Source organism: Phaseolus vulgaris, chromosome 9, assembly GCF_000499845.2.
Source record: "Phaseolus vulgaris cultivar G19833 chromosome 9, P. vulgaris v2.0, whole genome shotgun sequence".
Taxonomy (NCBI): domain Eukaryota; kingdom Viridiplantae; phylum Streptophyta; class Magnoliopsida; order Fabales; family Fabaceae; genus Phaseolus; species Phaseolus vulgaris.
In genome coordinates this window covers 1592363-1620248 of record NC_023751.2, presented here as the reverse complement: position 1 = coordinate 1620248, position 27886 = coordinate 1592363, and positions in this window count along the sequence as shown.

The window sequence follows — 27886 nt, the reverse complement described above, 5'->3', positions numbered from 1 at the left end:
AAAACCATTTCATGTGTTCAAATTGTGTTTTGATATGTTTAATACTTGTTTTACAATCTAAGGTCTATTAATTGATTGAAACACCTATGATATCTTTGAAAAACAATTTCATGTGTTAAAATTGTGTTGTCATAGGTTTAATACTTCTTTCATTTGCAATCTAAGGTTTTATAACCTAGGAAACTATAAGAAAGTGAATGTTCTTTGTAATAATAGTTTAAAAGTATCTTAACAATTGAAAACAAGAGTATTACTTAACTAAATGTTTGCCACTTGTTCTTTTCGCTATTAATTGATTGAAAACACTTGTGATATCTTTGAAAACCAATTTCATGTGTTAAAATTGTGTTTTGATATGTTTAATATTTCTTTTACAATCTTAGTCTATTAATTGATTGAAACACTTATGGATATCTTTGAAAAACAATTTCATGTGTTAAAAGTGTGTTTAATATATTTTTTACAATCTAAGGTCTATTAATTGATTCAAACACTTATGATACCTTTGAAAAACCATTTCATGTGTTCAAATTGTGTTTTGATATGTTTAATACTTGTTTTACAATCTAAGGTCTATTAATTGATTGAAACACCTATGATATCTTTGAAAAACAATTTCATGTGTTAAAATTGTGTTTTCATAGGTTTACTACTTCTTTCATTTGCAATCTAAGGTTTTATAACCTAGGAAACTATAAGAAAGTGAATGTTCTTTGTAATAATAGTTTAAAACTATCTTAACTATAGAAAACAAGCGTATTACTTAACTAAATGTTTGCCACTTGTTCTTTTCGCTATTAATTGATTGAAAACACTTGTGATATCTTTGAAAACCAATTTCATGTGTTAAAATTGTGTTTTGATATGTTTAATATTTATTTTACAATCTTAGTCTATTAATTGATTGAAACACATGGATATCTTTGAAAAACAATTTCATGTGTTAAAAGTGTGTTTAATATATTTTTTACAATCTAAGGTCTATTAATTGATTCAAACACTTATGATACCTTTGAAAAACCATTTCATGTGTTCAAATTGTGTTTTGATATGTTTAATACTTGTTTTACAATCTAAGGTCTATTAATTGATTGAAACACCTATGATATCTTTGAAAAACAATTTCATGTGTTAAATTTGTGTTGTCATAGGTTTAATACTTCTTTCATTTGCAATCTAAGGTTTTATTAGGAAACTATAAGAAAGTGAATGTTCTTTGTAATAATAGTTTAAAAGTATCTTAACAATTGAAAACAAGAGTATTACTTAACTAAATGTTTGCCACTTGTTCTTTTCGCTATTAATTGATTGAAAACCCTTGTGATATCTTTGAAAACCAATTTCATGTGTTAAAATTGTGTTTTCATATGTTTAATATTTCTTTTACAATCTTAGTCTATTAATTGATTGAAAAACTTATGGATATCTTTGAAAAACAATTTCATGTGTTAAAAGTGTGTTTAATATATTTTTTACAATCTAAGGTCTATTAATTGATTCAAACACTTATGATACCTTTGAAAAACCATTTCATGTGTTCAAATTGTGTTTTGATATGTTTAATACTTGTTTTACAATCTAAGGTCTATTAATTGATTGAAACACCTATGATATCTTTGAAAAACAATTTCATGTGTTAAAATTGTGTTTTCATAGGTTTAATACTTCTTTCATTTGCAATCTAAATTTTTATAACCTAGGAAACTATAAGAAAGTGAATGTTTTGTATAATAATAGTTTAACAGTATCTTAACTATAGAAAACAAGCGTATTACTTAACTAAATGTTTGCAACTTGTTCTTTTCGCTATTAATTGATTGAAAACACTTGTGATATCTTTGAAAACCAATTTCATGTGTTAAAATTGTGTTTTGATATGTTTAATATTTCTTTTACAATCTTAGTCTATTAATTGATTGAAACACTTATGGATATCTTTGAAAAACAATTTCATGTGTTAAAAGTGTGTTTAATATATTTTTTACAATCTAAGGTCTATTAATTGATTCAAACACTTATGATACCTTTGAAAAACCATTTCATGTGTTCAAATTGTGTTTTGATATGTTTAATACTTGTTTTACAATCTAAGGTCTATTAATTGATTGAAACACCTATGATATCTTTGAAAAACAATTTCATGTGTTAAAATTGTGTTTTCATAGGTTTACTACTTCTTTGTACAAATATTTTAAAAGTATCTTAACTATTGAAAACAAGCGTATTACAAAACTAAATGTTTCCAACTTGTTCTTTTCGCTATTAATTGATTGAAAACACTTGTGATATCTTTGAAAACCAATTTCATGTGTTAAAATTGTGTTTTGATATGTTTAATATTTCTTTTACAATCTTAGTCTATTAATTGATTGAAACACTTAAAAGTGTGTCTATCAATTTCATGTGTTTTCATATGGAAATATTTGTACACTTTCTTATAGTTTCCTAGGTTATAAAACCTTAGATTGCAAATGAAAGAAGTAGTAAACCTATGAAAACACAATTTTAACACATGAAATTGTTTTTCAAAGATATCATAGGTGTTTCAATCAATTAATAGACCTTAGATTGTAAAACAAGTATTAAACATATCAAAACACAATTTGAACACATGAAATGGTTTTTCAAAGGTATCATAAGTGTTTGAATCAATTAATAGACCTTAGATTGTAAAAAATATATTAAACACACTTTTAACACATGAAATTGTTTTTCAAAGATATCCATAAGTGTTTCAATCAATTAATAGACTAAGATTGTAAAATAAATATTAAACATATCAAAACACAATTTTAACAAATGAAATTGGTTTTCAAAGATATCACAAGTGTTTTCAATCAATTAATAGCGAAAAGAACAAGTGGCAAACATTTAGTTAAGTAATACGCTTGTTTTCTATAGTGAAGATAGTTTTAAACTATTATTACAAAAAACATTCACTTTCTTATAGTTTCCTAGGTTATAAAACCTTAGATTGCAAATGAAAGAAGTAGTAAACCTATGAAAACACAATTTTAACACATGAAATTGTTTTTCAAAGATATCATAGGTGTTTCAATCAATTAATAGACCTTAGATTGTAAAACAAGTATTAAACATATCAAAACACAATTTGAACACATGAAATGGTTTTTCAAAGGTATCATAAGTGTTTGAATCAATTAATAGACCTTAGATTGTAAAAAATATATTAAACACACTTTTAACACATGAAATTGTTTTTCAAAGATATCCATAAGTGTTTCAATCAATTAATAGACTAAGATTGTAAAAGAAATATTAAACATATCAAAACACAATTTTAACACATGAAATTGGTTTTCAAAGATATCACAAGTGTTTTCAATCAATTAATAGCGAAAAGAACAAGTGGCAAACATTTAGTTAAGTAATACTCTTGTTTTCAATAGTTAAGATACTTTTAAACTATTATTACACAGAACATTCACTTTCTTATAGTTTCCTAGGTTATAAAACCTTAGATTGCAAATGAAAGAAGTATTAAACCTATGACAACACAATTTTAACACATGAAATTGTTTTTCAAAGATATCATAGGTTTTTCAACCAATTAATAGACCTTAGATTGTAAAACAAGTATTAAACATATCAAAACACAATTTGAACACATGAAATAGTTTTTCAAAGGTATCATAAGTGTTTGAATCAATTAATAGACCTTAGATTGTAAAAAATATATTAAACATATGAAAACACACTTTTAACACATGAAATTGTTTTTCAAAGATATCCATAAGTGTTTCAATCAATTAATAGACTAAGATTGTAAAAGAAATATTAAACATATCAAAACACAATTTTAACACATGAAATTGGTTTTCAAAGATATCACAAGTGTTTTCAATCAATTAATAGCGAAAAGAACAAGTTGGAAACATTTAGTTTTGTAATACGCTTGTTTTCAATAGTTAAGATACTTTTAAAATATTTGTACAAAGAACATTCACTTTCTTATAGTTTCCTAGGTTATAAAACCTTAGATTGCAAATGAAAGAAGTAGTAAACCTATGAAAACACAATTTTAACACATGAAATTGTTTTTCAAAGATATCATAGGTGTTTCAATCAATTAATAGACCTTAGATTGTAAAACAAGTATTAAACATATCAAAACACAATTTGAACACATGAAATGGTTTTTCAAAGGTATCATAAGTGTTTGAATCAATTAATAGACCTTAGATTGTAAAAAATATATTAAACACACTTTTAACACATGAAATTGTTTTTCAAAGATATCCATAAGTGTTTCAATCAATTAATAGACTAAGATTGTAAAATAAATATTAAACATATCAAAACACAATTTTAACAAATGAAATTGGTTTTCAAAGATATCACAAGTGTTTTCAATCAATTAATAGCGAAAAGAACAAGTGGCAAACATTTAGTTAAGTAATACGCTTGTTTTCTATAGTGAAGATAGTTTTAAACTATTATTACAAAAAACATTCACTTTCTTATAGTTTCCTAGGTTATAAAACCTTAGATTGCAAATGAAAGAAGTAGTAAACCTATGAAAACACAATTTTAACACATGAAATTGTTTTTCAAAGATATCATAGGTGTTTCAATCAATTAATAGACCTTAGATTGTAAAACAAGTATTAAACATATCAAAACACAATTTGAACACATGAAATGGTTTTTCAAAGGTATCATAAGTGTTTGAATCAATTAATAGACCTTAGATTGTAAAAAATATATTAAACACACTTTTAACACATGAAATTGTTTTTCAAAGATATCCATAAGTGTTTCAATCAATTAATAGACTAAGATTGTAAAAGAAATATTAAACATATCAAAACACAATTTTAACACATGAAATTGGTTTTCAAAGATATCACAAGTGTTTTCAATCAATTAATAGCGAAAAGAACAAGTGGCAAACATTTAGTTAAGTAATACTCTTGTTTTCAATAGTTAAGATACTTTTAAACTATTATTACACAGAACATTCACTTTCTTATAGTTTCCTAGGTTATAAAACCTTAGATTGCAAATGAAAGAAGTATTAAACCTATGACAACACAATTTTAACACATGAAATTGTTTTTCAAAGATATCATAGGTGTTTCAACCAATTAATAGACCTTAGATTGTAAAACAAGTATTAAACATATCAAAACACAATTTGAACACATGAAATAGTTTTTCAAAGGTATCATAAGTGTTTGAATCAATTAATAGACCTTAGATTGTAAAAAATATATTAAACATATGAAAACACACTTTTAACACATGAAATTGTTTTTCAAAGATATCCATAAGTGTTTCAATCAATTAATAGACTAAGATTGTAAAAGAAATATTAAACATATCAAAACACAATTTTAACACATGAAATTGGTTTTCAAAGATATCACAAGTGTTTTCAATCAATTAATAGCGAAAAGAACAAGTGGCAAACATTTAGTTAAGTAATACACGCTTGTTTTCTATAGTTAAGATAGTTAAGTAATAGACCTTAGATTGTAAAAAATATATTAAACACACTTTTAACACATGAAATTGTTTTTCAAAGATATCATAGGTGTTTCAATCAATTAATAGACCTTAGATTGTAAAACAAGTATTAAACATATCAAAACACAATTTGAACACATGAAATGGTTTTTCAAAGGTATCATAAGTGTGTGCATCTATTAATAGACCTTAGATTGTAAAAAATATATTAAACACACTTTTAACACATGAAATTGTTTTTCAAAGATATCCATAAGTGTTTCAATCAATTAATAGACTAAGATTGTAAAAGAAATATTAAACATATCAAAACACAATTTTAACACATGAAATTGGTTTTCAAAGATATCACAAGTGTTTTCAATCAATTAATAGCGAAAAGAACAAGTGGCAAACATTTAGTTAAGTAATACGCTTGTTTTCTATAGTTAAGATAGTTTTAAACTATTATTACAAAGAACATTCACTTTCTTATAGTTTCCTAGGTTATAAAACCTTAGATTGCAAATGAAAGAAGTAGTAAACCTATGAAAACACAATTTTAACACATGAAATTGTTTTTCAAAGATATCATAGGTGTTTCAATCAATTAATAGACCTTAGATTGTAAAACAAGTATTAAACATATGAAAACACAATTTGAACACATGAAATGGTTTTTCAAAGGTATCATAAGTGTTTGAATCAATTAATAGACCTTAGATTGTAAAAATATATTAAACACACTTTTAACACATGAAATTGTTTTTCAAAGATATCCATAAGTGTTTCAATCAATTAATAGACTAAGATTGTAAAAGAAATATTAAACATATCAAAACACAATTTTAACACATGAAATTGGTTTTCAAAGATATCACAAGTGTTTTCAATCAATTAATAGCGAAAAGAACAAGTTGCAGACATTTAGTTATGTAATACGCTTGTTTTCAATAGTTAAGATACTTTTAAACTATTAGTACAAAGAACATTCACTTTCTTATAGTTTCCTAGGTTATAAAACCTTAGATTGCAAATGACAGAAGTATTAAACCTATGACAACACAATTTTAACACATGAAATTGTTTTTCAAAGATATCATAGGTGTTTCAATCAATTAATAGACCTTAGATTGTAAAACAAGTATTAAACATATCAAAACACAATTTGAACACATGAAATGGTTTTTCAAAGGTATCATAAGTGTTTGAATCAATTAATAGACCTTAGATTGTAAAAAATATATTAAACACACTTTTAACACATGAAATTGTTTTTCAAAGATATCCATGTGTTTCAATCAATTAATAGACTAAGATTGTAAAAGAAATATTAAACATATCAAAACACAATTTTAACACATGAAATTGGTTTTCAAAGATATCACAAGTGTTTTCAATCAATTAGTAGCGAAAAGAACAAGTGGCAAACATTTAGTTAAGTAATACGCTTGTTTTCTATAGTTAAGATAGTTTTAAACTATTATTACAAAGAACATTCACTTTCTTATAGTTTCCTAGGTTATAAAACCTTAGATTGCAAATGAAAGAAGTAGTAAACCTATGAAAACACAATTTTAACACATGAAATGGTTTTTCAAAGGTATCATAAGTGTTTGAATCAATTAATAGACCTTAGATTGTAAAAAATATATTAAACACACTTTTAACACATGAAATTGTTTTTCAAAGATATCCATGTGTTTCAATCAATTAATAGACTAAGATTGTAAAAGAAATATTAAACATATCAAAACACAATTTTAACACATGAAATTGGTTTTCAAAGATATCACAAGTGTTTTCAATCAATTAGTAGCGAAAAGAACAAGTGGCAAACATTTAGTTAAGTAATACTCTTGTTTTCAATAGTTAATATACTTTTAAACTATTAGTACACAGAACATTCACTTTCTTATAGTTTCCTAGGTTATAAAACCTTAGGTTGCAAATGAAAGAAGTATTAAACCTATGAAAACACAATTTTAACACATGAAATTGTTTTTCAAAGATATCATAGGTGTTTCAATCAATTAATAGACCTTAGATTGTAAAACAAGTATTAAACATATCAAAACACAATTTGAACAATGAAATGGTTTTTCAAAGGTATCATAAGTGTTTGAATCAATTAATAGACCTTAGATTGTAAAAAATATATTAAACACACTTTTAACACATGAAATTGTTTTTCAAAGATATCATAGGTGTTTTAATCAATTAATAGACCTTAGATTGTAAAACAAGTATTAAACATATCAAAACACAATTTGAACAATGAAATGGTTTTTCAAAGGTATCATAAGTGTTTGAATCAATTAATAGACCTTAGATTGTAAAAAATATATTAAACACACTTTTAACACATGAAATTGTTTTTCAAAGATATCATAGGTGTTTCAATCAATTAATAGACCTTAGATTGTAAAACAAGTATTAAACATATCAAAACACAATTTGAACACATGAAATGGTTTTTCAAAGGTATCATAAGTGTTTGAATCAATTAATAGACCTTAGATTGTAAAAATATATTAAACACACTTTTAACACATGAAATTGTTTTTCAAAGATATCCATAAGTGTTTCAATCAATTAATAGACTAAATTGTAAAAGAAATATTAAACATATCAAAACACAATTTTAACACATGAAATTGGTTTTCAAAGATATCACAAGTGTTTTCAATCAATTAATAGCGAAAAGAACAAGTGGCAAACATTTAGTTAAGTAATACTCTTGTTTTCAATAGTTAATATACTTTTAAACTATTATTACACAGAACATTCACTTTCTTATAGTTTCCTAGGTTATAAAACCTTAGGTTGCAAATGAAAGAAGTATTAAACCTATGAAAACACAATTTTAACACATGAAATTGTTTTTCAAAGATATCATAGGTGTTTCAATCAATTAATAGACCTTAGATTGTAAAACAAGTATTAAACATATCAAAACACAATTTGAACAATGAAATGGTTTTTCAAAGGTATCATAAGTGTTTGAATCAATTAATAGACCTTAGATTGTAAAAAATATATTAAACACACTTTTAACACATGAAATTGTTTTTCAAAGATATCATAGGTGTTTCAATCAATTAATAGACCTTAGATTGTAAAACAAGTATTAAACATATCAAAACACAATTTGAACACATGAAATGGTTTTTCAAAGGTATCATAAGTGTTTGAATCAATTAATAGACCTTAGATTGTAAAAATATATTAAACACACTTTTAACACATGAAATTGTTTTTCAAAGATATCCATAAGTGTTTCAATCAATTAATAGACTAAGATTGTAAAAGAAATATTAAACATATCAAAACACAATTTTAACACATGAAATTGGTTTTCAAAGATATCACAAGTGTTTTCAATCAATTAATAGCGAAGAGAACAAGTTGCAGACATTTAGTTATGTAATACGCTTGTTTTCAATAGTTAAGATACTTTTAAACTATTAGTACAAAGAACATTCACTTTCTTATAGTTTCCTAGGTTATAAAACCTTAGATTGCAAATGAAAGAAGTATTAAACCTATGAAAACACAATTTTAACACATGAAATTGTTTTTCAAAGATATCATAGGTGTTTCAATCAAATAATAGACCTTAGATTGTAAAACAAGTATTAAACATATCAAAACACAATTTGAACAATGAAATGGTTTTTCAAAGGTATCATAAGTGTTTGAATCAATTAATAGACCTTAGATTGTAAAAAATATATTAAACACACTTTTAACACATGAAATTGTTTTTCAAAGATATCATAGGTGTTTCAATCAATTAATAGACCTTAGATTGTAAAACAAGTATTAAACATATCAAAACACAATTTGAACACATGAAATGGTTTTTCAAAGGTATCATAAGTGTTTGAATCAATTAATAGACCTTAGATTGTAAAAATATATTAAACACACTTTTAACACATGAAATTGTTTTTCAAAGATATCCATAAGTGTTTCAATCAATTAATAGACTAAGATTGTAAAAGAAATATTAAACATATCAAAACACAATTTTAACACATGAAATTGGTTTTCAAAGATATCACAAGTGTTTTCAATCAATTAATAGCGAAGAGAACAAGTTGCAGACATTTAGTTATGTAATACGCTTGTTTTCAATAGTTAAGATACTTTTAAACTATTAGTACAAAGAACATTCACTTTCTTATAGTTTCCTAGGTTATAAAACCTTAGATTGCAAATGAAAGAAGTATTAAACCTATGAAAACACAATTTTAACACATGAAATTGTTTTTCAAAGATATCATAGGTGTTTCAATCAAATAATAGACCTTAGATTGTAAAACAAGTATAAAACATATCAAAACACAATTTGAACACATGAAATGGTTTTTCAAAGGTATCATAAGTGTTTGAATCAATTAATAGACCTTAGATTGTAAAAAATATATTAAACACACTTTTAACACATGAAATTGTTTTTCAAAGATATCATAGGTGTTTCAATCAATTAATAGACCTTAGATTGTAAAACAAGTATTAAACATATCAAAACACAATTTGAACAATGAAATGGTTTTTCAAAGGTATCATAAGTGTTTGAATCAATTAATAGACCTTAGATTGTAAAAAATATATTAAACACACTTTTAACACATGAAATTGTTTTTCAAAGATATCATAGGTGTTTCAATCAATTAATAGACCTTAGATTGTAAAACAAGTATTAAACATATCAAAACACAATTTGAACACATGAAATGGTTTTTCAAAGGTATCATAAGTGTTTGAATCAATTAATAGACCTTAGATTGTAAAAAATATATTAAACACACTTTTAACACATGAAATTGTTTTTCAAAGATATCCATAAGTGTTTCAATCAATTAATAGACTAAGATTGTAAAAGAAATATTAAACATATCAAAACACAATTTTAACACATGAAATTGGTTTTCAAAGATATCACAAGTGTTTTCAATCAATTAATAGCGAAAAGAACAAGTGGCAAACATTTAGTTAAGTAATACTCTTGTTTTCAATAGTTAATATACTTTTAAACTATTAGTACACAGAACATTCACTTTCTTATAGTTTCCTAGGTTATAAAACCTTAGGTTGCAAATGAAAGAAGTATTAAACCTATGAAAACACAATTTTAACACATGAAATTGTTTTTCAAAGATATCATAGGTGTTTCAATCAATTAATAGACCTTAGATTGTAAAACAAGTATTAAACATATCAAAACACAATTTGAACAATGAAATGGTTTTTCAAAGGTATCATAAGTGTTTGAATCAATTAATAGACCTTAGATTGTAAAAAATATATTAAACACACTTTTAACACATGAAATTGTTTTTCAAAGATATCATAGGTGTTTCAATCAATTAATAGACCTTAGATTGTAAAACAAGTATTAAACATATCAAAACACAATTTGAACACATGAAATGGTTTTTCAAAGGTATCATAAGTGTGTGCATCAATTTATAGACCTTAGATTGTAAAAAATATATTAAACACACTTTTAACACATGAAATTGTTTTTCAAAGATATCCATAAGTGTTTCAATCAATTAATAGACTAAGATTGTAAAAGAAATATTAAACATATCAAAACACAATTTTAACACATGAAATTGGTTTTCAAAGATATCACAAGTGTTTTCAATCAATTAATAGCGAAAAGAACAAGTGGCAAACATTTAGTTAAGTAATACGCTTGTTTTCTATAGTTAAGATAGTTTTAAACTATTATTACAAAGAACATTCACTTTCTTATAGTTTCCTAGGTTATAAAACCTTAGATTGCAAATGAAAGAAGTAGTAAACCTATGAAAACACAATTTTAACACATGAAATTGTTTTTCAAAGATATCATAGGTGTTTCAATCAATTAATAGACCTTAGATTGTAAAACAAGTATTAAACATATCAAAACACAATTTGAACACATGAAATGGTTTTTCAAAGGTATCATAAGTGTTTGAATCAATTAATAGACCTTAGATTGTAAAAATATATTAAACACACTTTTAACACATGAAATTGTTTTTCAAAGATATCCATAAGTGTTTCAATCAATTAATAGACTAAGATTGTAAAAGAAATATTAAACATATCAAAACACAATTTTAACACATGAAATTGGTTTTCAAAGATATCACAAGTGTTTTCAATCAATTAATAGCGAAAAGAACAAGTTGCAGACATTTAGTTATGTAATACGCTTGTTTTCAATAGTTAAGATACTTTTAAACTATTAGTACAAAGAACATTCACTTTCTTATAGTTTCCTAGGTTATAAAACCTTAGATTGCAAATGAAAGAAGTATTAAACCTATGAAAACACAATTTTAACACATGAAATTGTTTTTCAAAGATATCATAGGTGTTTCAATCAAATAATAGACCTTAGATTGTAAAACAAGTATAAAACATATCAAAACACAATTTGAACACATGAAATGGTTTTTCAAAGGTATCCTAAGTGTTTGAATCAGTTAATAGACCTTAGATTGTAAAAAATATATTAAACACACTTTTAACACATGAAATTGTTTTTCAAAGATATCATAGGTGTTTCAATCAATTAATAGACCTTAGATTGTAAAACAAGTATTAAACATATCAAAACACAATTTGAACACATGAAATGGTTTTTCAAAGGTATCATAAGTGTTTGAATCAATTAATAGACCTTAGACTGTAAAAATATATTAAACACACTTTTAACACATGAAATTGTTTTTCAAAGATATCCATAAGTGTTTCAATCAATTAATAGACTAAGATTGTAAAAGAAATATTAAACATATCAAAACACAATTTTAACACATGAAATTGGTTTTCAAAGATATCACAAGTGTTTTCAATCAATTAATAGCGAAAAGAACAAGTGGCAAACATTTAGTTAAGTAATACTCTTGTTTTCAATAGTTAATATACTTTTAAACTATTAGTACACAGAACATTCACTTTCTTATAGTTTCCTAGGTTATAAAACCTTAGGTTGCAAATGAAAGAAGTATTAAACCTATGAAAACACAATTTTAACACATGAAATTGTTTTTCAAAGATATCATAGGTGTTTCAATCAATTAATAGACCTTAGATTGTAAAACAAGTATTAAACATATCAAAACACAATTTGAACAATGAAATGGTTTTTCAAAGGTATCATAAGTGTTTGAATCAATTAATAGACCTTAGATTGTAAAAAATATATTAAACACACTTTTAACACATGAAATTGTTTTTCAAAGATATCATAGGTGTTTCAATCAATTAATAGACCTTAGATTGTAAAACAAGTATTAAACATATCAAAACACAATTTGAACACATGAAATGGTTTTTCAAAGGTATCATAAGTGTGTGCATCAATTAATAGACCTTAGATTGTAAAAAATATATTAAACACACTTTTAACACATGAAATTGTTTTTCAAAGATATCCATAAGTGTTTCAATCAATTAATAGACTAAGATTGTAAAAGAAATATTAAACATATCAAAACACAATTTTAACACATGAAATTGGTTTTCAAAGATATCACAAGTGTTTTCAATCAATTAATAGCGAAAAGAACAAGTGGCAAACATTTAGTTAAGTAATACGCTTGTTTTCTATAGTTAAGATAGTTTTAAACTATTATTACAAAGAACATTCACTTTCTTATAGTTTCCTAGGTTATAAAACCTTAGATTGCAAATGAAAGAAGTAGTAAACCTATGAAAACACAATTTTAACACATGAAATTGTTTTTCAAAGATATCATAGGTGTTTCAATCAATTAATAGACCTTAGATTGTAAAACAAGTATTAAACATATCAAAACACAATTTGAACACATGAAATGGTTTTTCAAAGGTATCATAAGTGTTTGAATCAATTAATAGACCTTAGATTGTAAAAATATATTAAACACACTTTTAACACATGAAATTGTTTTTCAAAGATATCCATAAGTGTTTCAATCAATTAATAGACTAAGATTGTAAAAGAAATATTAAACATATCAAAACACAATTTTAACACATGAAATTGGTTTTCAAAGATATCACAAGTGTTTTCAATCAATTAATAGCGAAAAGAACAAGTTGCAGACATTTAGTTATGTAATACGCTTGTTTTCAATAGTTAAGATACTTTTAAACTATTAGTACAAAGAACATTCACTTTCTTATAGTTTCCTAGGTTATAAAACCTTAGATTGCAAATGAAAGAAGTATTAAACCTATGAAAACACAATTTTAACACATGAAATTGTTTTTCAAAGATATCATAGGTGTTTCAATCAAATAATAGACCTTAGATTGTAAAACAAGTATAAAACATATCAAAACACAATTTGAACACATGAAATGGTTTTTCAAAGGTATCCTAAGTGTTTGAATCAGTTAAAAGACCTTAGATTGTAAAAAATATATTAAACACACTTTTAACACATGAAATTGTTTTTCAAAGATATCATAGGTGTTTCAATCAATTAATAGACCTTAGATTGTAAAACAAGTATTAAACATATCAAAACACAATTTGAACACATGAAATGGTTTTTCAAAGGTATCATAAGTGTTTGAATCAATTAATAGACCTTAGACTGTAAAAATATATTAAACACACTTTTAACACATGAAATTGTTTTTCAAAGATATCCATAAGTGTTTCAATCAATTAATAGACTAAGATTGTAAAAGAAATATTAAACATATCAAAACACAATTTTAACACATGAAATTGGTTTTCAAAGATATCACAAGTGTTTTCAATCAATTAATAGCGAAAAGAACAAGTGGCAAACATTTAGTTAAGTAATACTCTTGTTTTCAATAGTTAATATACTTTTAAACTATTAGTACACAGAACATTCACTTTCTTATAGATTCCTAGGTTATAAAACCTTAGGTTGCAAATGAAAGAAGTATTAAACCTATGAAAACACAATTTTAACACATGAAATTGTTTTTCAAAGATATCATAGGTGTTTCAATCAATTAATAGACCTTAGATTGTAAAACAAGTATTAAACATATCAAAACACAATTTGAACAATGAAATGGTTTTTCAAAGGTATCATAAGTGTTTGAATCAATTAATAGACCTTAGATTGTAAAAAATATATTAAACACACTTTTAACACATGAAATTGTTTTTCAAAGATATCATAGGTGTTTCAATCAATTAATAGACCTTAGATTGTAAAACAAGTATTAAACATATCAAAACACAATTTGAACACATGAAATGGTTTTTCAAAGGTATCATAAGTGTGTGCATCAATTAATAGACCTTAGATTGTAAAAAATATATTAAACACACTTTTAACACATGAAATTGTTTTTCAAAGATATCCATAAGTGTTTCAATCAATTAATAGACTAAGATTGTAAAAGAAATAATAAACATATCAAAACACAATTTTAACACATGAAATTGGTTTTCAAAGATATCACAAGTGTTTTCAATCAATTAATAGCGAAAAGAACAAGTGGCAAACATTTAGTTAAGTAATACGCTTGTTTTCTATAGTTAAGATAGTTTTAAACTATTATTACAAAGAACATTCACTTTCTTATAGTTTCCTAGGTTATAAAACCTTAGATTGCAAATGAAAGAAGTATTAAACCTATGAAAACACAATTTTAACACATGAAATTGTTTTTCAAAGATATCATAGGTGTTGCAATCAAATAATAGACCTTAGATTGTAAAACAAGTATAAAACATATCAAAACACAATTTGAACACATGAAATGGTTTTTCAAAGGTATCCTAAGTGTTTGAATCAGTTAATAGACCTTAGATTGTAAAAAATATATTAAACACACTTTTAACACATGAAATTGTTTTTCAAAGATATCATAGGTGTTTCAATCAATTAATAGACCTTAGATTGTAAAACAAGTATTAAACATATGAAAACACAATTTGAACACATGAAATGGTTTTTCAAAGGTATCATAAGTGTTTGAATCAATTAATAGACCTTAGATTGTAAAAATATATTAAACACACTTTTAACACATGAAATTGTTTTTCAAAGATATCCATAAGTGTTTCAATCAATTAATAGACTAAGAATGTAAAAGAAATATTAAACATATCAAAACACAATTTTAACACATGAAATTCGTTTTCAAAGATATCACAAGTGTTTTCAATCAATTAATAGCTAAAAGAACAAGTTGCAAATATTTAGTTAAGTAATACGCTTGTTTTCTATAGTTAAGATACTTTTAAAGTATTATTACAAAGAACATTCACTTTCTTATAGTTTCCTAGGTTATAAAACCTTAGATTGCAAATGAAAGAAGTATTAAACCTATGAAAACACAATTTTAACACATGAAATTGTTTTTCAAAGATATCATAGGTGTTTCAATCAATTAATAGACCTTAGATTGTAAAACAAGTATAAAACATATCAAAACACAATCTGAACACATGAAATGGTTTTTCAAAGGTATCATAAGTGTTTGAATCAATTAATAGACCTTAGATTGTAAAAAAATATATTAAACACACTTTTAACACATGAAATTGTTTTTCAAAGATATCCATAAGTGTTTCAATCAATTAATAGACTAAGATTGTAAAAGAAATATTAAACATATCAAAACACAATTTTAACACATGAAATTGGTTTTCAAAGATATCACAAGTGTTTTCAATCAATTAATAGCGAAAAGAACAAGTTGCAAATATTTAGTTAAGTAATACGCTTGTTTTCTATAGTTAAGATACTTTTAAAGTATTATTACAAAGAACATTCACTTTCTTATAGTTTCCTAGGTTATAAAACCTTAGATTGCAAATGAAAGAAGTATTAAACCTATGAAAACACAATTTTAACACATGAAATTGTTTTTCAAAGATATCATAGGTGTTTCAATCAATTAATAGACCTTAGATTGTAAAACAAGTATAAAACATATCAAAACACAATCTGAACACATGAAATGGTTTTCAAAGGTATCATAAGTGTTTGAATCAATTAATAGACCTTAGATTGTAAAAAAATATATTTAACACACTTTTAACACATGAAATTGTTTTTCAAAGATATCCATAAGTGTTTCAATCAATTAATAGACTAAGATTGTAAAAGAAATATTAAACATATCAAAACACAATTTTAACACATGAAATTGGTTTTCAAAGATATCACAAGTGTTTTCAATCAATTAATAGCGAAAAGAACAAGTTGCAAATATTTAGTTAAGTAATACGCTTGTTTTCTATAGTTAAGATACTTTTAAAGTATTATTACAAAGAACATTCACTTTCTTATAGTTTCCTAGGTTATAAAACCTTAGATTGCAAATGAAAGAAGTATTAAACCTATGAAAACACAATTTTAACACATGAAATTGTTTTTCAAAGATATCATAGGTGTTTCAATCAATTAATAGACCTTAGATTGTAAAACAAATATTAAACATATCAAAACACAATTTGAACACATGAAATGGTTTTTGAAAGGTATCATAAGTGTTTGAATTAATTAATACACCTTAGATTGTAAAAAATATATTAAACACACTTTTAACACATGAAATTGTTTTTCAAAGATATCCATAAGTGTTTCAATCAATTAATAGACTAAGATTGTAAAAGAAATATTAAATATATCAAAACACAATTTTAACACATGAAATTGTTTTTCAAAGATATCATAGGTGTTTCAATCAATTAATAGACCTTAGATTATAAAACAAGTATAAAACATATCAAAACACAATTTGAACACATGAAATGGTTTTTCAAAGGTATCCTAAGTGTTTGAATCAATTAATAGACCTTAGATTGTAAAAAATATATTAAACACACTTTTAACACATGAAATTGTTTTTCAAAGATATCCATAAGTGTTTCAATCAATTAATAGACTAAGATTGTAAAAGAAATATTAAACATATCAAAACACAATTTTAACACATGAAATTGGTTTTCAAAGATATCACAGGTGTTTTCAATCAATTAATAGCGAAAAGAACAAGTTGCAAACATTTAGTTAAGTAATACGCTTGTTTTCAATAGTTAAGATACTTTTAAACTATTATTACAAAGAACATTCACTTTCTTATAGTTTCCTGGGTTATAAAACCTTAGATTGCAAACGAAAGAAGTATTAAGCCTATGAAAACACAATTTTAACACATGAAATTGTTTTTCAAAGATATCATAGGTGTTTCAATCAATTAATAGCCTATGAAATTGTTTTCAATAGTTAAGATACTTTTAAACTATTATTACAAAGAACATTCACTTTCTTATAGTTTCCTAGGTTATAAAACCTTAGATTGCAAATGAAAGAAGTATTAAGCCTATGACAACACAATTTTAACACATGAAATTGTTTTTCAAAGATATCATGGGTGTTTCAATCAATTAATAGACCTTAGATTGTAAAAAATATATTAAACACACTTTTAACACATGAAATTGTTTTTCAAAGATATCCATAAGTGTTTCAATCAATTAATAGACTAAGATTGTAAAAGAAATATTAAACATATCAAAACACAATTTTAACACATGAAATTGGTTTTCAAAGATATCACAGGTGTTTTCAATCAATTAATAGCGAAAAGAACAAGTTGCAAACATTTAGTTAAGTAATACGCTTGTTTTCAATAGTTAAGATACTTTTAAACTATTATTACAAAGAACATTCACTTTCTTATAGTTTCCTGGGTTATAAAACCTTAGATTGCAAACGAAAGAAGTATTAAGCCTATGAAAACACAATTTTAACACATGAAATTGTTTTTCAAAGATATCATAGGTGTTTCAATCAATTAATAGACCTTAGATTGTAAAACAAGTATTAAACATATCAAAACACAATTTGAACACATGAAATGGTTTTTCAAAGGTATCATAAGTGTTTGAATCAATTAATAGACCTTAGATTGTAAAAAATATATTAAACACACTTTTAACACATGAAATTGTTTTTCAAAGATATCCATAAGTGTTTCAATCAATTAATAGACTAAGATTGTAAAAGAAATATTAAACATATCAAAACACAATTTTAACACATGAAATTGGTTTTCAAAGATATCACAGGTGTTTTCAATCAATTAATAGCGAAAAGAACAAGTTGCAAACATTTAGTTAAGTAATACGCTTGTTTTCAATAGTTAAGATACTTTTAAACTATTATTACAAAGAACATTCACTTTCTTATAGTTTCCTAGGTTATAAAACCTTAGATTGCAAATGAAAGAAGTATTAAGCCTATGACAACACAATTTTAACACATGAAATTGTTTTTCAAAGATATCATGGGTGTTTCAATCAATTAATAGACCTTAGATTGTAAAAAATATATTAAACACACTTTTAACACATGAAATTGTTTTTCAAAGATATCCATAAGTGTTTCAATCAATTAATAGACTAAGATTGTAAAAGAAATATTAAACATATCAAAACACAATTTTAACACATGAAATTGGTTTTCAAAGATATCACAGGTGTTTTCAATCAATTAATAGCGAAAAGAACAAGTTGCAAACATTTAGTTAAGTAATACGCTTGTTTTCAATAGTTAAGATACTTTTAAACTATTATTACAAAGAACATTCACTTTCTTATAGTTTCCTGGGTTATAAAACCTTAGATTGCAAATGAAAGAAGTATTAAGCCTATGAAAACACAATTTTAACACATGAAATTGTTTTTAAAGATATCATAGGTGTTTCAATCAATTAATAGACCTTAGATTGTAAAACAAGTATTAAACATATCAAAACACAATTTGAACACATGAAATGGTTTTTCAAAGGTATCATAAGTGTTTGAATCAATTAATAGACTAAGATTGTAAAAGAAATATTAAAAATATCAAAACACAATTTTAACACTTGAAATTGGTTTTCAAAGATATCATAGGTGTTTCAATCAATTAATAGACCTTAGATTGTAAAACAAGTATTAAACATATCAAAACACAATTTGAACACATGAAATGGTTTTTCAAAGGTATCATAAGTGTTTGAATCAATTAATAGACCTTAGATTGTAAAAAATATATTAAACACACTTTTAACACATGAAATTGTTTTTCAAAGATATCCATAAGTGTTTCAATCAATTAATAGACTAAGATTGTAAAAGAAATATTAAACATATCAAAACACAATTTTAACACATGAAATTGGTTTTCAAAGATATCACAGGTGTTTTCAATCAATTAATAGCGAAAAGAACAAGTTGCAAACATTTACTTAAGTAATACGCTTGTTTTCAATAGTTAAGATACTTTTAAACTATTATTACAAAGAACATTCACTTTCTTATAGTTTCCTAGGTTATAAAACCTTAGATTGCAAATGAAAGAAGTATTAAGCCTATGACAACACAATTTTAACACATGAAATTGTTTTTCAAAGATATCATGGGTGTTTCAATCAATTAATAGACCTTAGATTGTAAAAAATATATTAAACACACTTTTAACACATGAAATTGTTTTTCAAAGATATCCATAAGTGTTTCAATCAATTAATAGACTAAGATTGTAAAAGAAATATTAAACATATCAAAACACAATTTTAACACATGAAATTGGTTTTCAAAGATATCACAGGTGTTTTCAATCAATTAATAGCGAAAAGAACAAGTTGCAAACATTTAGTTAAGTAATACGCTTGTTTTCAATAGTTAAGATACTTTTAAACTATTATTACAAAGAACATTCACTTTCTTATAGTTTCCTGGGTTATAAAACCTTAGATTGCAAATGAAAGAAGTATTAAGCCTATGAAAACACAATTTTAACACATGAAATTGTTTTTCAAAGATATCATAGGTGTTTCAATCAATTAATAGACCTTAGATTGTAAAACAAGTATTAAACATATCAAAACACAATTTGAACACATGAAATGGTTTTTCAAAGGTATCATAAGTGTTTGAATCAATTAATAGACCTTAGATTGTAAAAAATATATTAAACACACTTTTAACACATGAAATTGTTTTTCAAAGATATCCATAAGTGTTTCAATCAATTAATAGACTAAGATTGTAAAAGAAATATTAAACATATCAAAACACAATTTTAACACATGAAATTGGTTTTCAAAGATATCACAGGTGTTTTCAATCAATTAATAGCGAAAAGAACAAGTTGCAAACATTTAGTTAAGTAATACGCTTGTTTTCAATAGTTAAGATACTTTTAAACTATTATTACAAAGAACATTCACTTTCTTATAGTTTCCTGGGTTATAAAACCTTAGATTGCAAACGAAAGAAGTATTAAGCCTATGAAAACACAATTTTAACACATGAAATTGTTTTTCAAAGATATCATAGGTGTTTCAATCAATTAATAGACCTTAGATTGTAAAACAAGTATTAAACATATCAAAACACAATTTGAACACATGAAATGGTTTTTCAAAGGTATCATAAGTGTTTGAATCAATTAATAGACCTTAGATTGTAAAAAATATATTAAACACACTTTTAACACATGAAATTGTTTTTCAAAGATATCCATAAGTGTTTCAATCAATTAATAGACTAAGATTGTAAAAGAAATATTAAACATATCAAAACACAATTTTAACACATGAAATTGGTTTTCAAAGATATCACAGGTGTTTTCAATCAATTAATAGCGAAAAGAACAAGTTGCAAACATTTAGTTAAGTAATACGCTTGTTTTCAATAGTTAAGATACTTTTAAACTATTATTACAAAGAACATTCACTTTCTTATAGTTTCCTGGGTTATAAAACCTTAGATTGCAAATGAAAGAAGTATTAAGCCTATGAAAACACAATTTTAACACATGAAATTGTTTTTCAAAGATATCATAGGTGTTTCAATCAATTAATAGACCTTAGATTGTAAAACAAGTATTAAACATATCAAAACACAATTTGAACACATGAAATGGTTTTTCAAAGGTATCATAAGTGTTTGAATCAATTAATAGACCTTAGATTGTAAAAAATATATTAAACACACTTTTAACACATGAAATTGTTTTTCAAAGATATCCATAAGTGTTTCAATCAATTAATAGACTAAGATTGTAAAAGAAATATTAAACATATGAAAACACAATTTTAACACATGAAATTGGTTTTCAAAGATATCACAGGTGTTTTCAATCAATTAATAGCGAAAAGAACAAGTTGCAAACATTTAGTTAAGTAATACGCTTGTTTTCAATAGTTAAGATACTTTTAAACTATTATTACAAAGAACATTCACTTTCTTATAGTTTCCTAGGTTATAAAACCTTAGATTGCAAATGAAAGAAGTATTAAGCCTATGACAACACAATTTTAACACATGAAATTGTTTTTCAAAGATATCATGGGTGTTTCAATCAATTAATAGACCTTAGATTGTAAAAAATATATTAAACACACTTTTAACACATGAAATTGTTTTTCAAAGATATCCATAAGTGTTTCAATCAATTAATAGACTAAGATTGTAAAAGAAATATTAAACATATCAAAACACAATTTTAACACATGAAATTGGTTTTCAAAGATATCACAGGTGTTTTCAATCAATTAATAGCGAAAAGAACAAGTTGCAAACATTTAGTTAAGTAATACGCTTGTTTTCAATAGTTAAGATACTTTTAAACTATTATTACAAAGAACATTCACTTTCTTATAGTTTCCTGGGTTATAAAACCTTAGATTGCAAATGAAAGAAGTATTAAGCCTATGAAAACACAATTTTAACACATGAAATTGTTTTTCAAAGATATCATAGGTGTTTCAATCAATTAATAGACCTTAGATTGTAAAACAAGTATTAAACATATCAAAACACAATTTGAACACATGAAATGGTTTTTCAAAGGTATCATAAGTGTTTGAATCAATTAATAGACCTTAGATTGTAAAAAATATATTAAACACACTTTTAACACATGAAATTGTTTTTCAAAGATATCCATAAGTGTTTCAATCAATTAATAGACTAAGATTGTAAAAGAAATATTAAACATATGAAAACACAATTTTAACACATGAAATTGGTTTTCAAAGATATCACAGGTGTTTTCAATCAATTAATAGCGAAAAGAACAAGTTGCAAACATTTAGTTAAGTAATACGCTTGTTTTCAATAGTTAAGATACTTTTAAACTATTATTACAAAGAACATTCACTTTCTTATAGTTTCCTAGGTTATAAAACCTTAGATTGCAAATGAAAGAAGTATTAAGCCTATGACAACACAATTTTAACACATGAAATTCTTTTTCAAAGATATCATGGGTGTTTCAATCAATTAATAGACCTTAGATTGTAAAAAATATATTAAACACACTTTTAACACATGAAATTGTTTTTCAAAGATATCCATAAGTGTTTCAATCAATTAATAGACTAAGATTGTAAAAGAAATATTAAACATATCAAAACACAATTTTAACACATGAAATTGGTTTTCAAAGATATCACAGGTGTTTTCAATCAATTAATAGCGAAAAGAACAAGTTGCAAACATTTAGTTAAGTAATACGCTTGTTTTCAATAGTTAAGATACTTTTAAACTATTATTACAAAGAACATTCACTTTCTTATAGTTTCCTGGGTTATAAAACCTTAGATTGCAAATGAAAGAAGTATTAAGCCTATGAAAACACAATTTTAACACATGAAATTGTTTTTCAAAGATATCATAGGTGTTTCAATCAATTAATAGACCTTAGATTGTAAAACAAGTATTAAACATATCAAAACACAATTTGAACACATGAAATGGTTTTTCAAAGGTATCATAAGTGTTTGAATCAATTAATAGACCTTAGATTGTAAAAAATATATTAAACACACTTTTAACACATGAAATTGTTTTTCAAAGATATCCATAAGTGTTTCAATCAATTAATAGACTAAGATTGTAAAAGAAATATTAAACATATGAAAACACAATTTTAACACATGAAATTGGTTTTCAAAGATATCACAGGTGTTTTCAATCAATTAATAGCGAAAAGAACAAGTTGCAAACATTTACTTAAGTAATACGCTTGTTTTCAATAGTTAAGATACTTTTAAACTATTATTACAAAGAACATTCACTTTCTTATAGTTTCCTAGGTTATAAAACCTTAGATTGCAAATGAAAGAAGTATTAAGCCTATGACAACACAATTTTAACACATGAAATTGTTTTTCAAAGATATCATGGGTGTTTCAATCAATTAATAGACCTTAGATTGTAAAAAATATATTAAACACACTTTTAACACATGAAATTGTTTTTCAAAGATATCCATAAGTGTTTCAATCAATTAATAGACTAAGATTGTAAAAGAAATATTAAACATATCAAAACACAATTTTAACACATGAAATTGGTTTTCAAAGATATCACAGGTGTTTTCAATCAATTAATAGCGAAAAGAACAAGTTGCAAACATTTAGTTAAGTAATACGCTTGTTTTCAATAGTTAAGATACTTTTAAACTATTATTACAAAGAACATTCACTTTCTTATAGTTTCCTGGGTTATAAAACCTTAGATTGCAAACGAAAGAAGTATTAAGCCTATGAAAACACAATTTTAACACATGAAATTGTTTTTCAAAGATATCATAGGTGTTTCAATCAATTAATAGACCTTAGATTGTAAAACAAGTATTAAACATATCAAAACACAATTTGAACACATGAAATGGTTTTTCAAAGGTATCATAAGTGTTTGAATCAATTAATAGACCTTAGATTGTAAAAAATATATTAAACACACTTTTAACACATGAAATTGTTTTTCAAAGATATCCATAAGTGTTTCAATCAATTAATAGACTAAGATTGTAAAAGAAATATTAAACATATCAAAACACAATTTTAACACATGAAATTGGTTTTCAAAGATATCATAGGTGTTTCAATCAATTAATAGACCTTAGATTGTAAAACAAGTATTAAACATATCAAAACACAATTTGAACACATGAAATGGTTTTTCAAAGGTATCATAAGTGTTTGAATCAATTAATAGACCTTAGATTGTAAAAAATATATTAAACACACTTTTAACACATGAAATTGTTTTTCAAAGATATCCATAAGTGTTTCAATCAATTAATAGACTAAGATTGTAAAAGAAATATTAAACATATGAAAACACAATTTTAACACATGAAATTGGTTTTCAAAGATATCACAGGTGTTTTCAATCAATTAATAGCGAAAAGAACAAGTTGCAAACATTTAGTTAAGTAATACGCTTGTTTTCAATAGTTAAGATACTTTTAAACTATTATTACAAAGAACATTCACTTTCTTATAGTTTCCTAGGTTATAAAACCTTAGATTGCAAATGAAAGAAGTATTAAGCCTATGACAACACAATTTTAACACATGAAATTGTTTTTCAAAGATATCATGGGTGTTTCAATCAATTAATAGACCTTAGATTGTAAAAAATATATTAAACACACTTTTAACACATGAAATTGTTTTTCAAAGATATCCATAAGTGTTTCAATCAATTAATAGACTAAGATTGTAAAAGAAATATTAAACATATCAAAACACAATTTTAACACATGAAATTGGTTTTCAAAGATATCACAGGTGTTTTCAATCAATTAATAGCGAAAAGAACAAGTTGCAAACATTTAGTTAAGTAATACGCTTGTTTTCAATAGTTAAGATACTTTTAAACTATTATTACAAAGAACATTCACTTTCTTATAGTTTCCTGGGTTATAAAACCTTAGATTGCAAACGAAAGAAGTATTAAGCCTATGAAAACACAATTTTAACACATGAAATTGTTTTTCAAAGATATCATAGGTGTTTCAATCAATTAATAGACCTTAGATTGTAAAACAATATAAACATATCAAAACACAATTGAACACATAAATGTTTTCAAAGTATCATAAGTGTTTGAATCAATTAATAGACCTTAGATTGTAAAAAATATATTAAACACACTTTTAACACATGAAATTGTTTTTCAAAGATATCCATAAGTGTTTCAATCAATTAATAGACTAAGATTGTAAAAGAAATATTAAACATATGAAAACACAATTTTAACACATGAAATTGGTTTTCAAAGATATCACAGGTGTTTTCAATCAATTAATAGCGAAAAGAACAAGTTGCAAACATTTAGTTAAGTAATACGCTTGTTTTCAATAGTTAAGATACTTTTAAACTATTATTACAAAGAACATTCACTTTCTTATAGTTTCCTGGGTTATAAAACCTTAGATTGCAAACGAAAGAAGTATTAAGCCTATGAAAACACAATTTTAACACATGAAATTGTTTTTCAAAGATATCATAGGTGTTTCAATCAATTAATAGACCTTAGATTGTAAAACAAGTATTAAACATATCAAAACACAATTTGAACACATGAAATGGTTTTTCAAAGGTATCATAAGTGTTTGAATCAATTAATAGACCTTAGATTGTAAAAAATATATTAAACACACTTTTAACACATGAAATTGTTTTTCAAAGATATCCATAAGTGTTTCAATCAATTAATAGACTAAGATTGTAAAAGAAATATTAAACATATCAAAACACAATTTTAACACATGAAATTGGTTTTCAAAGATATCATAGGTGTTTCAATCAATTAATAGACCTTAGATTGTAAAACAAGTATTAAACATATCAAAACACAATTTGAACACATGAAATGGTTTTTCAAAGGTATCATAAGTGTTTGAATCAATTAATAGACCTTAGATTGTAAAAAATATATTAAACACACTTTTAACACATGAAATTGTTTTTCAAAGATATCCATAAGTGTTTCAATCAATTAATAGACTAAGATTGTAAAAGAAATATTAAACATATGAAAACACAATTTTAACACATGAAATTGGTTTTCAAAGATATCACAGGTGTTTTCAATCAATTAATAGCGAAAAGAACAAGTTGCAAACATTTAGTTAAGTAATACGCTTGTTTTCAATAGTTAAGATACTTTTAAACTATTATTACAAAGAACATTCACTTTCTTATAGTTTCCTAGGTTATAAAACCTTAGATTGCAAATGAAAGAAGTATTAAGCCTATGACAACACAATTTTAACACATGAAATTGTTTTTCAAAGATATCATGGGTGTTTCAATCAATTAATAGACCTTAGATTGTAAAAAATATATTAAACACACTTTTAACACATGAAATTGTTTTTCAAAGATATCCATAAGTGTTTCAATCAATTAATAGACTAAGATTGTAAAAGAAATATTAAACATATCAAAACACAATTTTAACACATGAAATTGGTTTTCAAAGATATCACAGGTGTTTTCAATCAATTAATAGCGAAAAGAACAAGTTGCAAACATTTAGTTAAGTAATACGCTTGTTTTCAATAGTTAAGATACTTTTAAACTATTATTACAAAGAACATTCACTTTCTTATAGTTTCCTGGGTTATAAAACCTTAGATTGCAAACGAAAGAAGTATTAAGCCTATGAAAACACAATTTTAACACATGAAATTGTTTTTCAAAGATATCATAGGTGTTTCAATCAATTAATAGACCTTAGATTGTAAAACAAGTATTAAACATATCAAAACACAATTTGAACACATGAAATGGTTTTTCAAAGGTATCATAAGTGTTTGAATCAATTAATAGACCTTAGATTGTAAAAAATATATTAAACACACTTTTAACACATGAAATTGTTTTTCAAAGATATCCATAAGTGTTTCAATCAATTAATAGACTAAGATTGTAAAAGAAATATTAAACATATCAAAACACAATTTTAACACATGAAATTGGTTTTCAAAGATATCATAGGTGTTTCAATCAATTAATAGACCTTAGATTGTAAAACAAGTATTAAACATATCAAAACACAATTTGAACACATGAAATGGTTTTTCAAAGGTATCATAAGTGTTTGAATCAATTAATAGACCTTAGATTGTAAAAAATATATTAAACACACTTTTAACACATGAAATTGTTTTTCAAAGATATCCATAAGTGTTTCAATCAATTAATAGACTAAGATTGTAAAAGAAATATTAAACATATCAAAACACAATTTTAACACATGAAATTGGTTTTCAAAGATATCACAGGTGTTTTCAATCAATTAATAGCGAAAAGAACAAGTCGCAAACATTTAGTTAAGTAATACGCTTGTTTTCAATAGTTAAGATACTTTTAAACTATTATTACAAAGAACATTCACTTTCTTATAGTTTCCTAGGTTATAAAACCTTAGATTGCAAATGAAAGAAGTATTAAGCCTATGACAACACAATTTTAACACATGAAATTGTTTTTCAAAGATATCATGGGTGTTTCAATCAATTAATAGACCTTAGATTGTAAAAAATATATTAAACACACTTTTAACACATGAAATTGTTTTTCAAAGATATCCATAAGTGTTTCAATCAATTAATAGACTAAG